Here is a 13,862-nt window from a genome sequence, read left to right on the forward strand (position 1 = left end):
GGATTTCCCAGGCAAGAGGACTGGAGTGGGTCTTTGCCTTCTAGTTTCCCATATTTTGGATTTTGTTGATTATATCTCAATGGAATTAGCTAGTATGTTTTTCTGTTCTTTGTATTTCCTATAAATAGGAAGTAGGATTTAGAAGTTTAGTTAGATTTATGTTCCACTCTTTGTTCTTGTGTCTGTGTGTGTTTCTGATGTTTGCTGTTATTCATTTTGTTTTGTTTTGTTTTATTTGGCAGAGATACTAGACCTCTGGTGTTCTATTTTTCCCTCAGAATGCACCTAATACCTAGATGTCTGAATTTATGACAGTATCATTTGTGTTGATCCCCTAACTGAATAGATCCACTAATTCCAGACCAAAAAGGAAGCCATTCTAATTAAATCATCATTACTTTGTCTATTAGATGGAAGATTTCTCTAAAAAGCAGATTCCTTTGTCTAGTCATCTAGTATTTTGTTACTCAGGGAAAGAGATACTGTGAGAAAGATGGGGTAAGTGGTTAATTTTTTTTCCTTTTGTGTATCAGCTTCTAATGAAAACTTTCCTTCGATTGTAGCCAGTTGGTGGATGGTATTTTTTTTTTTCAGTCTTATGAATGTGTAGTCTTTAAACATATTTTGTATGTTTCAATCTACTGCAGCTAATACTAATTATACTAATACTCTTAGTTATGATCTATTGGTTCCTTACTACAAGTAATAAGTATAAGTAAAAATAAGTATAATGAAATTAGTCACTAAATTCTGCTTCCTCCTTTTCACTCTCTTCCCCAACAACTGATTTGAAGTAATTCCATTTAATTCATAGTTAATAATTATAAGATCATCAGCAGGCATATCCCATCCCCTATTCTTCCTAGAGTTTAATAATGTTATTCTTATTTAGGTTAACCTCAATTTTGAATCAACTTACCCCTAAATATTCTCTAATTTTCTTTCCTTCATTTCCTAGAAATCATATATTTGGAATATTTTAAAATATTATATCCTGGATATACCATATGTTCAACTTCAAATCATATTTATTGAACATATTATCTTAGTTTCACATTTAATGAAATGATTAAATTAATTTGTTAATTTAATATTTTACTTCCATTTTATTTTTCAACTTCCAGAAGATTTTGAAATTAGTTGTATAATCTAGGGATTAATTATTTCTTTTAATTGTATCAAGGAAATAGAACTCAAAATCTGGTCAAAATAAGACTCACAGCAGATGGGGATTGAGCAGTTATCAGGCATTATGGAAGAATGAAATGCTGAACTTGAAGGTCTGATGGATTCTAAAAGGCATTTACTACTCCTGAAACATTTTCCCAGGTTCCAGACATGTTTTTAAAACTCTTGTCTAGATAAAATCTGGGATGAATTATCTACATAGTATTGTTAATGATTTCATACATGTAATCAATGGAAAACATTTATAAATTTTCTTATATCAAGAGTATCATATTAATAATTACAGAAAACTTTTAACTCCATATTTGCTTAAATATTTGTATACATGTGCATTTTATTTCAATATATACTTTATATAGAAAAGATTCATTTACTCATTTAACAAACAGCTATCAAACTCTTTCATATTATCATATTTCATATTATTTGATATTTCAAGTATTTCATATTATCATTGCTGCTAGCCATGAGAATGGGTACAGCTTGGAACTTCATCCTGTGAACGTTTTTATACCATTCTGTCAGTTATGTGAGAAAAAGTGTTTCATCGTAGTGAGATATCTGTCATCCACTTCTTAGGTACCGTCAAATGACACAGGCACTTGTGTTAAATATTATTATTGTGTTAAATAAATGCAGATAAAATGCATGCCTTTTGGTACTTTATAGTCTAGTAAAAGAGACAAGCAAATAGGCCTTTCTAATGCAGAAAGGAATGTGACAAGTGAACCTTTCTTATATAAGATTTGATTACAAAACAATCAAAGGGATGGGAAGTGAAATTTCAGGCACCTGGCTGGGCTTAAGTATTCCTATAATATGATTTGATTTTATGGCATGGAATCTGCATTTAAAACCCAAAATATAGGTCCCCCTTACTTGGCAACTGTACATCTGTGAATGTAATATCATGTTGGCAAGGAGGAAAATAAGATATATCACTCCACCTTTAACATTATTGTACTTCTGCCCAACAATTTAAAGAGGTTATAGAGTTATTGACTTAGAAATCATAATGCAAACATTACTCAAATTCATATACTAGCTTTCAGAAAGCTTGTAAGTTGTACTAAATGTGTTTTAAATATTTTTCATATTTACAATGAATTATGAATTCGATTTTTTTTGAAATATGCAATGCTGTAATAGCAGAAAATCTTACTGTTAATAAGGTTTGTGTCACAATATACATAAAATTTCAAAGAAACATTTTAAAACTCCAATGTGGATTGTTATGTACATCACAGTTTTACTAAGCTGCAAACACAATTATGAACTTTGATTTTCTACTGGGGAAAACTTTCAACATCCATGCCTATATTTGTATAGAGTCATTTTTATGCTCAGTCAAATCTATTTAAAATTATGCTAAAAATACCAAAAGTCTTTTCTGGAGAGTAGAATAAAAGAGTATATAAACTGTGTATTTTGAAAATTAAGCTTTGAAAAAGAAACCAGTAAGAACAACAACAACAAAGAAATGCAATAGAATTGTTCTTGGGAAACTCCAATAACTGTAATTAGGTAAATTAGTTTATATAAACATATTTGTATCATATCAGAGCATCTGTCTAGTGCTTTTGTGAGCTTAAGGGCTATTGATGGCATTACAGTATAGGTAAGTAAACCTGTCCTATTTCATATGTACATAAAGACTGATGAAGTCATAAAATAACAAGCTTAGAAGGGATCTTACATTCAGCTCATTATCATTTTGGGGAGGTATTATAGTCTGTTTGCCATTTGATAGATATCACATTTGTGTGATACCTACATTTTCTACATTTTATTATATCAGAGTAAATTTTGATAGTAAGAGAAAAAGTAATCTTTAGAGGGTGAATATGGTAGCATTAATTTAAAGGTTTAGTAATAACAGTAGAACATCTCATAGAGCAAGACTGTGATTAAATTTCATTGCTGCATAATGTAGTCATCAGTACTTATATTTGAAACACAGATCTGAATGTTCAGAGATTTTAGAGAAGCTGTAGCTTTACTTCAGGATACAAGGTGGTGCTGTTTCATTTTACAAACAAAACCTGCTGTTACCCAAAGCTAGCAAAGCTAGGATGAGGACATATCTTAACAAAGAGAACAAGAATACAGAAGGAGCCAATTCCTTACCTCTACATGCCAGTTACGATTTTGTTTAGTGGAAAAATAGATAAGTTATATCTCTATGTGCTGCACAATGTACATACAGAGGCAATAACAATATTCAACCAAGGATGAAATGTTCATTTTTTTGGTAGTTTATAGGGTTCTGCAGCCTGTAATGTTCTCAGTGGTTGCAAACTCCCTGGCCTTAAGGGAATAAAAATGTGCATTTATGAAAAATGAGTGAAAGCTAAGGTTTATTTCTATTTCTTATTGACTTTCTTTACTGACAACAAACTATTTTACGGGTTATGTAAATGAAATTCTAAGCTCATATTTTAATTTTGAATCTACTGACCTATAACATTAACAAAGGCCAAAAGTTCCACGTTTTCTATCTACTCACATGCTAATCACCCTTGTCAACTTACACTATTAATTTAAGTACTACAAAAAGTGAGACTTTTAAAAAAATCACTCTATCTCTGGATTTATTATTACTTTGCATGAAGAATATAAATGAAAATTTGGGGTCCTACTTCAATATCAGATTTTCTGAGTGACAATCAACTGAAGTAAACATGTCTAAATCTCATTTTGAAAGATGTTTAATAGGAACATTGTCACAGTAGTTCTTGGGATATTAGTAATGTTTGTGAAACACATTGAAGAAGCTATTTTTTTTTAAACCACAGACATGTTTGTTTACTCAAAATTGGTATTGTAGAGAAATTTGCTTGTTTCATGAATGTTGATATTATTGGCAAATTTTTGCAAAAATTATTGACATCAATCACAATTTTATCAGTTTTTTTCTTTTTTTCAGTCTATTTATCTTATTTAGGGGTTTTGACTACTAATAAGAAAAATCAACTCAAAACCTCTGTTGAGAACCTGGGAAATGTAATTGTATCCTTTACTGATTTTTTTCACTCACTCTTTTTACCCTGACGTATCAGTTATTTAAATGTCAGCATTCATGTTAATTTACTTTTCTTTTTATATTTGTGCATTTTCTTTACAAAAAGCTGACTTGTACTTTCAAATAATAGGGAGGGAAGAACCACACTATTCACTTATTTTGGCATGTGAAAAAGAATAAATAGACTTGTTAAAATAATGCTTTATACTCAGCTTTACTGACAGACTAAATAGTAGATTCATTTATCAATGATATTATATTCAGTCAGTTCAGTTCAGTTCAGTCACTCAGTCGTGTGACTCTTTGCAACCCCATGGACTGCAGCAGGCCAGGCCTCCCTGTCCATCACCAACTCCTGGAATCCACCCAAACCCATGTCCATCGAGTCGGTGATGCCATCCAGCCATCTCATCCTCTGTCGTCCCCTTCTCCTCCTGCCCTCAATCTTTCCCAGCATCAGGGTCTTTTCAAATGAGTCAGCTCTCCGCATCAGGTGGCCAAAATACTGGAGTTTCAGCTTCAACATCAGGCCCTCCAATGTACACCCAGGACTGATCTCCATTAGGATGGACTGGTTGGATCTCCTTGCAGTCCAAGGGAATCTCAAGAGTCTTCTCCAACACCAATTGATGTTCAAAAACATCAATTCCTCTGTGCTCAGCTTTCATTATAGTCCAACTCTCACATCCATACATGACAACTGGAAAAACCATAGCCTTGACTAGATGGACGTTTGTTGCAAAGTAATGTCTCTGCTTTTTAATATGCTATCTAGGTTGGTCATAACTTTCCTTCCAAGGAGCAAGCGTCTTTTCATTTCATGGCTGCAATCACCATCTGCAGTGATTTTGGAGCCCAGAAAAATAGAGTCAGCCACTGTTTCCCCATCCATTTGCCATGAAGTGATGGGATCATATGCCATGATCTTAGTTTTCTGAATGTTGAGCTTTAAGCCAACTTTTTCACTCTCCTCTTTCGCTTTCATCAAGAGGCTCTTTAGTTCTTCTTCACTTTCTGCCATAAGGGTGGTATCATCTGCATATCTGAGGTTATTGATATTTCTCCTGGCAATCTTGATTCCAGCTTATGCTTCATCCAGCCCAGTGTTTCTCATGATGTACTCTGCATATAAGTTAAATAAGCAGGGTGACAAATATACAGCCTTGACGTACTCCTTTTCCTATTTGGAACCCGTCTGTTGTTCCATGTCCAGTTCTAACTGTTGCTTCCTGACGTGCATACAGGTTTCTCAAGAGGCAGGTCAGGTGGTCTGGTATTTCCATCTCTTTCAGAATTTTCCACAGTTTATTGTGATCCATACAGTCAAAGGCTTTGGCATAGTCAATAAAGCAGAAATAGATATTTTTCTGAAAATGTCTTGCTTTTTTGATGATCCAGTGGATGTTGGCAATTTGATCTCCGGTTCTTCTGCCTTTTCTAAAACCAGCCTGAACATCTGGAAGTTCACCTAAATCATATTTCTATACAGTGGAAGTGAGAAATATATTTAAGGGACTATATCAGATAGACAGAGTGCCTGATGAACTATGGATGGAGGATCGTGACATTGTACAGGAGACAGGAATCAAGACCATCTCCAAGAAAAAGAAATGTAAAAAAGCAAAATGGCTGTCTGAGGAGCCCTTACAAATAGCTGTGAAAAGAAGGGAAACAAAAAGCAAAGGAGAAAAGGAAAGATATTCCCATCTGAATGCAGAATTCCAAAGAATAGCAAGGAGAGATAAGAAAGCCTTCCTCCATAATCAATGCAAAGAAATAGAGGAAAACAACAGAGTGGGAAAGACTAGAGATCTCTTCAAGAAAATTAGAAATACCAAGGGAATATTTCATGCAAAGATGGGCTCAATAAAGGACAGAAATGGTATGGACCCAACAGAAGCAGAAGATATTAAGAAGAGGTGGCAAGAATATAAGAAGAGCTACACAAAAAAGATCTTCACAAAACAGATAATCATGATGGTGTGATCACTTATCTAGAGCCGGACATCCTAGAGCCGGAATGTGAAGTCAAGTGGGCCTTAGGAAGTATCACTATGAACAAAGCTAGTGGAGGTGATGGAATTCCAGTTGAGCTATTTCAAATCCTGAAAAATGCTGTGAAAGTGCTGCACTTAATATCCAGCAAATTTGGAAACTCAGCAGTGGCCACAGGACTGGAAAAGGTCAGTTTTCATCCCAATCCCAAAGAAAGTCACTAACATTAGGTAATGTCATTTTACATCCTCTCTACTCTGTGCAGAAATATGAATTAAATAGGTGTAGGTTGCAGATATTATACCTTATTTTATTAAAATGAGGTGGAGGCACATAAACTCTATTAGTAAACATCCAATATTCCTTTTTATTAAACAGAAGAACAAACAGGAAATACAAAATAACATATTCTTCAGATCAATGTTTATTCATCATACTATTTGCAAAAGATCAAGAAAATTTTAGGGATTTATGAAACACACTAAAATGGAATCATTATTTTTTTTTTTTACATGGTTCAGTTTTATATGGTATCAATTTACTCTGGCTATAAATGATGAGGTAATTATATACAGGATAGAGCTTATTAACAGACCTATAAGCACTGCTGCCTCAGACATCTGGGTAACTGATCCTCCTTCTTACTCCATAGCCCTGAGTTAAGGAAGGTACTTATATCAGGCTGTGTAAGCCTGGAGGGGGTGATGAATGGGATCTGGGCTGATGCTGTGTTCATGGCACTTACCCTTATTATTGTATTTTATATAATGTAAGTTCTAAGATTGATATGGAGCACTTGTCCCAAAGGAGATGGTCCCAGTGCCTATCGACGAGCTTGAGTTGAGGTTTAGCTAGACCAGCCTATGTACACAGACAGGGCTAAGAGGGGGATAGCCAATACAGTGCCTCACAACCAGAAATTACTACTGACAAGCCTTGTGAAGATTTTGTGGTGTAGATTTTTGTCTTTCCACTGCCTCCGTAACATGTTGATCTCGCATTTGTGTGCTCCCATTTTGCTTACTTTCTTCGGTATTCTATAGATGGGGAAACTGTGTGATCAATCCAGTGATTTGTGGGTTTAGTCTTTCCATAATTTTATTCCTAATCTGGACATAGGATAATAAAGTGGAAATGCAATATAATTTTCATACTTTCTCTTTTTCTCATAAAGCTGTATAAATTACATTATTATAATTTTTTGTTCTGGTTTAAGGCATTTATTTCAGTTCCATAAGTGTAAGTATTCTTACTTTGCTTCCCCTTGTCAGCTTTATTGTTGATTTTATATTTTGGCTCATTTGTTGATTGGGTCTGACATTCAGGAATTTAATTTTCACAAAAGGATCATAGGTATTGTGTTACCTGAGTAGTTTTATATTTGATAAAACCTCTCTCTTGCTTTTTATAACTGAGTAGTACCTGGTCAGTGTCCAAGGAGTCTTGGGCCACTTTTTTACTTCTCTCAAACTTTGTACACATAGATTTATTATCCTCTAGTATTGAATGCTATGAAGGGAAGTCTCAAATAAGCCTTAATTTTTTTCTTCTTCTTCTTGTAACTGTGTTTATTTATCTTCCAGGATGACTAAAACTCTTTCTTTATCCTGATTTTCAATAACATAATTTGGATATGACTCATTGAAAGCTGTACTAGATCAAGCTTTTCCTGGAAAATGGCACGCCACTTCGTCTGCAGATGCCATCTTCCTTCATTCTGGGCACTTTTTTTTAAGTATTGCATTATTAAATAATCTCTCATTCTATTTGTTGAGCTCTTTACTTCAGAGAGATAAGCTATCCTCATGTTGGATTATCTGCATTGTACAACCATTACCTGCTTTCACTGTGATTATCTCTGGGCTATGTCTGCATCAGAATTTCCATTTCATTTTTTTCTCTTGGCTTATCGTTTCTCTGTTTCTGAATCTTTTCTTTCTTGCCTCCCTCTCTTTTATTTGGCACCTTACCTCCTATTCCTTTATTCCATAGTTTAAAAATATAATTCTCCTTTATTTCTAACATTTGTCTTTTATAAAAAACTGATTTTGTGTGTAGTTTATATATATACATATATATATTAAATTCTGCAGTATATTTGCATATTTCCTACATCATTTAATTATCTTTGGATGATATTTAGAGAGTATTGTGCAGGTTTTGTCTTTGTACTATATCTTTTGTTTAGCTTCTGCTTGACTTTCTTTGGAGGCTATTTCTCCTCTGAAATAACTTTTGAGGACCACATATATTCTAACCATGTTTATGAACCACTGTGTCTTTAAGCAGGGGGACATGGGAAGTAAGAAGCAATAACATGATTCCTGAATTTTCTCTTTTTCACTTTCTTTTGAAGTTCATGACATCAGATCATTCCCTTTCCTTGTTTCATAACAGCAAATATATTTCTAGTTGTTAACTGTATGTCTATTTCACTGAGGAAGAGTAATATTTATTAGGCTTTTATAAACTGCCATGATCTTTACCAGAAGCACTAGTGTAATTAATTTTTACTGCTTTTTTAAAATTATTTTTTCTATTACTTCTGGACTAGAGGAGTTAATACTGTTGTTTGCCATTTTGGTATAAGCAATATTTAGAATAGTTCTGAACTATCATAATAAATTATTGATATATATGTCAGTCAATGAATGATATATGAATGACATAAACTTGCAGATATAAGTCCCTATTTGGTATTTTCTTTAGTCCCTATTTTGGTTTATTTCTTCAGGGAATTATATGCCTATGCATGACATCAATTGTGCCTGGATTCGCTCTTCCAAACAACAATGTAGACAAATTTTCTACCCATTATCTGGGCTCCCAGTGGAAGTTAACACCCTCTAGATGAATTCCCGGAGAAGGAAATGGCAACCCACTCCAGTATTCTTGCCTAGAGAATCCTGTGGACAGAGGAGCCTGGTGGGTTGCTGTCCATAGGGTCACATAGAGTCGGACACGACTGAAGCGACTTAGCATGCATGCATGCGTTGGAGAAGGCAATGGCAGCCCACTCCAGTGTTCTTGCCTGGAGAACCCCAGGGACGGGGGAGCCTGGTGGGCTGCCATCTATGGGGTCGCCCAGAGTCGGACAGGACTGAAGCGACTTAGCAGCAGCAGCAGATGAATTCCATTTCCCATAATGGAAAAAAAAAAAAAAAAAGCTGAAAATAATTTCTAGCTTTTGTAGCAATTATTTATTCTAGAAATATAGATAAAGGTGACTAAAGAGAAATATATTCTAATAGCTTTATAACTTTGTGTTCTCAAACTTGTAAAAGCAACGGAAGTCCTTCATTATTTCAGCAAACGAATGAATCATTCATTCCTTATTCTAAATACAATGGTTCAGCAAATTAAAAAACTTACATAGTTTGCTTTAAAATGTTGATACTATTTGTTTCGTAGTATAAGTTTACATTCAGATATCAAATGCTAATCCAATTTAGAAATATTACTATTATAAATACTCATAAGCATCAAAGAAAAATGAGGCAACTTGTAAAAAGGGTTTCCTTTGGACTGACAGAAAACATGAAACCTTTAGTTAATTTAGAAAGTGAAGTCTTTGAGAAAGAACCTATAATGAAACTTCAGCTTCAGTTATACATAAAGCTGCAATTCTGTGTGTCTGGAACACAAGCCCTGAACTTGGATTTATGATTGCCATGTGCAATGTATTCCTTACACACTATTTTTTTTTCCTTTTTGCTCCAGTTTCATTTTATAGACTGTCGTATACTATATATGAACTCATTTTTACACTAAACCCTTTGGCAAACTCACCTCAGTATTTAAGGGATTGCCTGTCTATTTGAGAACTTGGCTTAGAACAACAATGGGGCAAATGGTAGGAAGACGGGAAAAATCTGCTTTCTAGATTAACAGCCAATGAGCAGAAAATAGACATGTACACACAAGTTAGACTGAGCATCTAAAATAAGCTATGCTTAATTATAAACTATGTAAATCTCTAATTTGCATTGAACCAATTGGTTGTGTTGAGTTTTCAGGTCTGTGAGGCAAGAGGGGTGCTGAGCATGTCAAGTGCTGGGGAAGGCCTATACCCTGGGACAGGACTTGCTTTTCCTTTGGAAATCTTCCCAGTGACATTACCCAAGACTTGCCATGCATTCTTGATCATTTTGCTACTTTTGTGAATTTGACTTTTTCAAATAACATCATTTTGCCTCCAGTGGTTTGCCAAATTGGGTTTAATTCTCTCTAAATTCCTTAGATTATAATCATACATGTGGATGTACACAATAGCTACATTTCCATCATCTGGAAGCTAGTTTTCATGATAACATGATATACATGGTAAAAATATATCTCAAAATATGTAAAACTCAACTTATGGCACTCCTACAAATATATTTCTCCCAGAGTCTTCTTTATCTCAGCTGATGGCAATAGCTCTTTCTCTCCAATATCACATTCAATTCATCCAAAAATTCTGTTGACTCTACTTTAAAAATACAAACAGATTCTGCACACTTAATCATCACCATAATATCACTATTCTGGGCCATTGCATATTATCCTAGCTACTCTCCCAAATTCTCACCCTTGCCCTGAGAGTCAATCCACAGCACAGGACCCTCTTTTGTTCAAAAATATGTTACATGGTTTCACTCAAAAGGCCCTCGAACAAGTAGAGCAACTAGTTCCTTTTGGTTTTGTACTTTAATCATTGAAGGCTTTGCTCCAATAAGGGAATGTTTAGATATTTACCTAACGTATATACAAATTACCATACAAAACCCATCCTCTGTGTTCAAAAGCACTAGCTTTTGAAGTTAGTTAAAGCAGCAGACCACTTCAAATTCAAATTCAGTTTTTACCATCAATTATCATCAACTATGATTTAAGAAATTTTATTACCATTTTCAAATATTAATTTTTGTTATATAAAGTATGATCAATACTATACCATTTCATATGGATGTAATATTTTCTATATTTGGCATATCAGAATCTAATCAGGGAAAAAAAAAAAGAAAACAACACTTAAAAATGTTGTCCCTCACATCCTGGAATGTGAAGTCAAGTGGGCCTTAGGAAGTATCACTACGAACAAAGCTAGTGGAGGTGATGGAATTCCAGTTGAGCTAGTTCAAATCCTAAAAGATGATGCTGTGAAAGTGCTGCATTCAATATGCCAACAAATTTGGAAAACTCAGCAGTGGTCACAGGACTGGAAAAGGTCAGTTTTCATGGCAATCCCAAAGAATTCTCAAACTACTGCACAATTGCACTCATCTCACACGCTAGTAAAGTAATGCTCAAAATTCTCCAAGCCAGGCTTCAGCAATACATGAACCGTGAACTTCCAGATGTTCAAACTGTGGGAAATTCTGAAAGAGATGGGCATACCAGACCACCTGACCTGCCTCTTGAGAAACCTGTGTGCAGGTCAGGAAGCAACAGTTAGAACTGGCCATGGAACTACAGACTGGTTCCAAATAGGAAAAGGAGTACATCAAGCTTGTATATTGTCACCCTGCTTATTGAACTTATATGCAGAGTACATCATGAGAAACGGTGGGCTGGAGGAAGCACAAGCTGGAATCAAGATTGCTGGGAAAAATATCAATAACCTCAGATATGCAGATGACACCACCCTTATGGCAGAAAGTGAAGAAGAACTAAAGAGCCTCTTGATGAAAGTGAAAGAGGAGAGTGAAGAAGCTGGCTTAAAGCTCAACATTCCAAAAACTAAGATCATGGCACCCGGTCCCATCACTTCATGACAAATAGGTGGGGAAACAGTGGAAACAGTGGCTGACTTTATTTTTCTGGGCTCCAAAATCACTGCAGATGGTGATTGCATCCATGAAATTAAAAGAGGCTTACCCCTTGGAAGGAAAGTTATGACCAACCTAGACAGCATATTAAAAAGCACAGACAATACTTTGACAACAAAGGTCCATCTAGTCAAGGCTATGGTTTTTCCAGTGGTCATGTATGGATGTGAAAGTTGGACTATAAAGAAAGCTGAGGGTCAAAGAATTGATGCTTTTGAACTGTGGTGTTGGAGAAGACTCTCGAGAGTCCCTTGGCTGCAAGGAGATCCAACCAGCCCATCCTAAAGGAGGTCAGTCTTAGGTGTTCATTGGAAGGACTGATGCTGAAGCTGAAACTCCAGTATTTTGGTCACCTGATGTGAAGAGCTGACTCATTGGAAAAACCCTGATGCTGGGAGGGATTGGGGGCAGGAGGAGAAGGGGATGACAGAGGATGAGATGGCTGGATGGCATCACCAACTCAATGGACATGGGTTTGGGTGAACTCTGGGAGTTGGTTGTGGACAGGGAGGCCTGGCATGCTGCAGTTCATGGGGTCTCAAGGATTCAGACACGACTGAGCGACTGGACTGAACAGAAATATTTCCAGTGGATCACTGATATGGGTCTATGTTTTTTATTATTTGCATACCATATATTACATATATATGTAAATGATCTTTATATATATAATAACCTTTATATATACATATTTACATATGTGTGTATGGCATGCATATACATATATATGTATGTGTGTGTGTATATATGTGTGTGTGTAATAAATCTTTGGAATGAAAAAAGAATACATTTATATGCCAATCAATGGAGAGTATGGGAAAACAAATTTTGAAAAAAAATGTAGAGTGAGGGACTTCCCTGGTGGCTCAGCAATAAAGAAGCTGTCTGCCAACGCAGTAGACACAAGTCTGATCCCTGCATCGGGAAGGTCCCAGGGAGAAAGAAATGGCAACCCACCTCAGTATTCTTGCCTGGGAAACCCCATGGACAGAGAAGCTTGGTGGGCTACCGACAGTGGGGTCTCAGAAGAGTTGTACACAACTTAGTGACTAAACAACAGCATTTGAGGCAATTTACTGATTTATGAATATGAAGAAGCTACTGAGATGTCTGAGTTGTAAAAATGAAAACAAAATAAATAAAACAGCCTAAGGCCAGTTGCAGAAATGAAGAGCAAAGCTGCTCATTCTTGTGGATGCGAGGCCACCACTCATTCTGATGACTTTCATTTAGGATCAATGAGGATAATAAATCCTGCAGAATCTTGAATTGATATCCATTCTGTTGACTAGTATACATTTTCATATTTTAATGAAAATGAACTTGGGGTTTAAAAATGTATCTTGCACTTTTGCTAATTATGAATCACATTGTATCATGATGATGTTGCATTTCCATTAAATAAGTTGAAAATTCAAGTACTGAATTTGAAATATTTAAAATGTCTAATTTGGAATTAAGCTCACTCTTGTAATACTACAATTACTTAGCTTTGCATGTACCTCAGAGCATAAACACCAGTGAACCAGTACATTTTTTTTGTATTCAAGAGTCATACACACCTCCCTAAGATAATTATGAGGGGGGAGAAAAGTCCTGTTGCCTAGAAACTCAGTGTCAGTGAAATTAATAACCAAATGCTTGTATGTCTATAAAGAAATTTTTGCATTGACATATTTTCTGCCTTTATGGTCATAAGATTAGATGGATCTCAAATGTTTTAGATTAGTTTGGATAACTCAGTAGAAATGTCCAGCTATTATAATTAGCAGCATTAGTTTAAAGCTTACAGAAGGAAAAGAAATATAAAGCTAATGCTCTAGGCTAGAAATAAAGTTAAAAGAAGG

This window comes from Muntiacus reevesi, chromosome 19, assembly GCF_963930625.1.
Source record: "Muntiacus reevesi chromosome 19, mMunRee1.1, whole genome shotgun sequence".
Classification (NCBI taxonomy): Eukaryota; Metazoa; Chordata; class Mammalia; order Artiodactyla; family Cervidae; genus Muntiacus; species Muntiacus reevesi.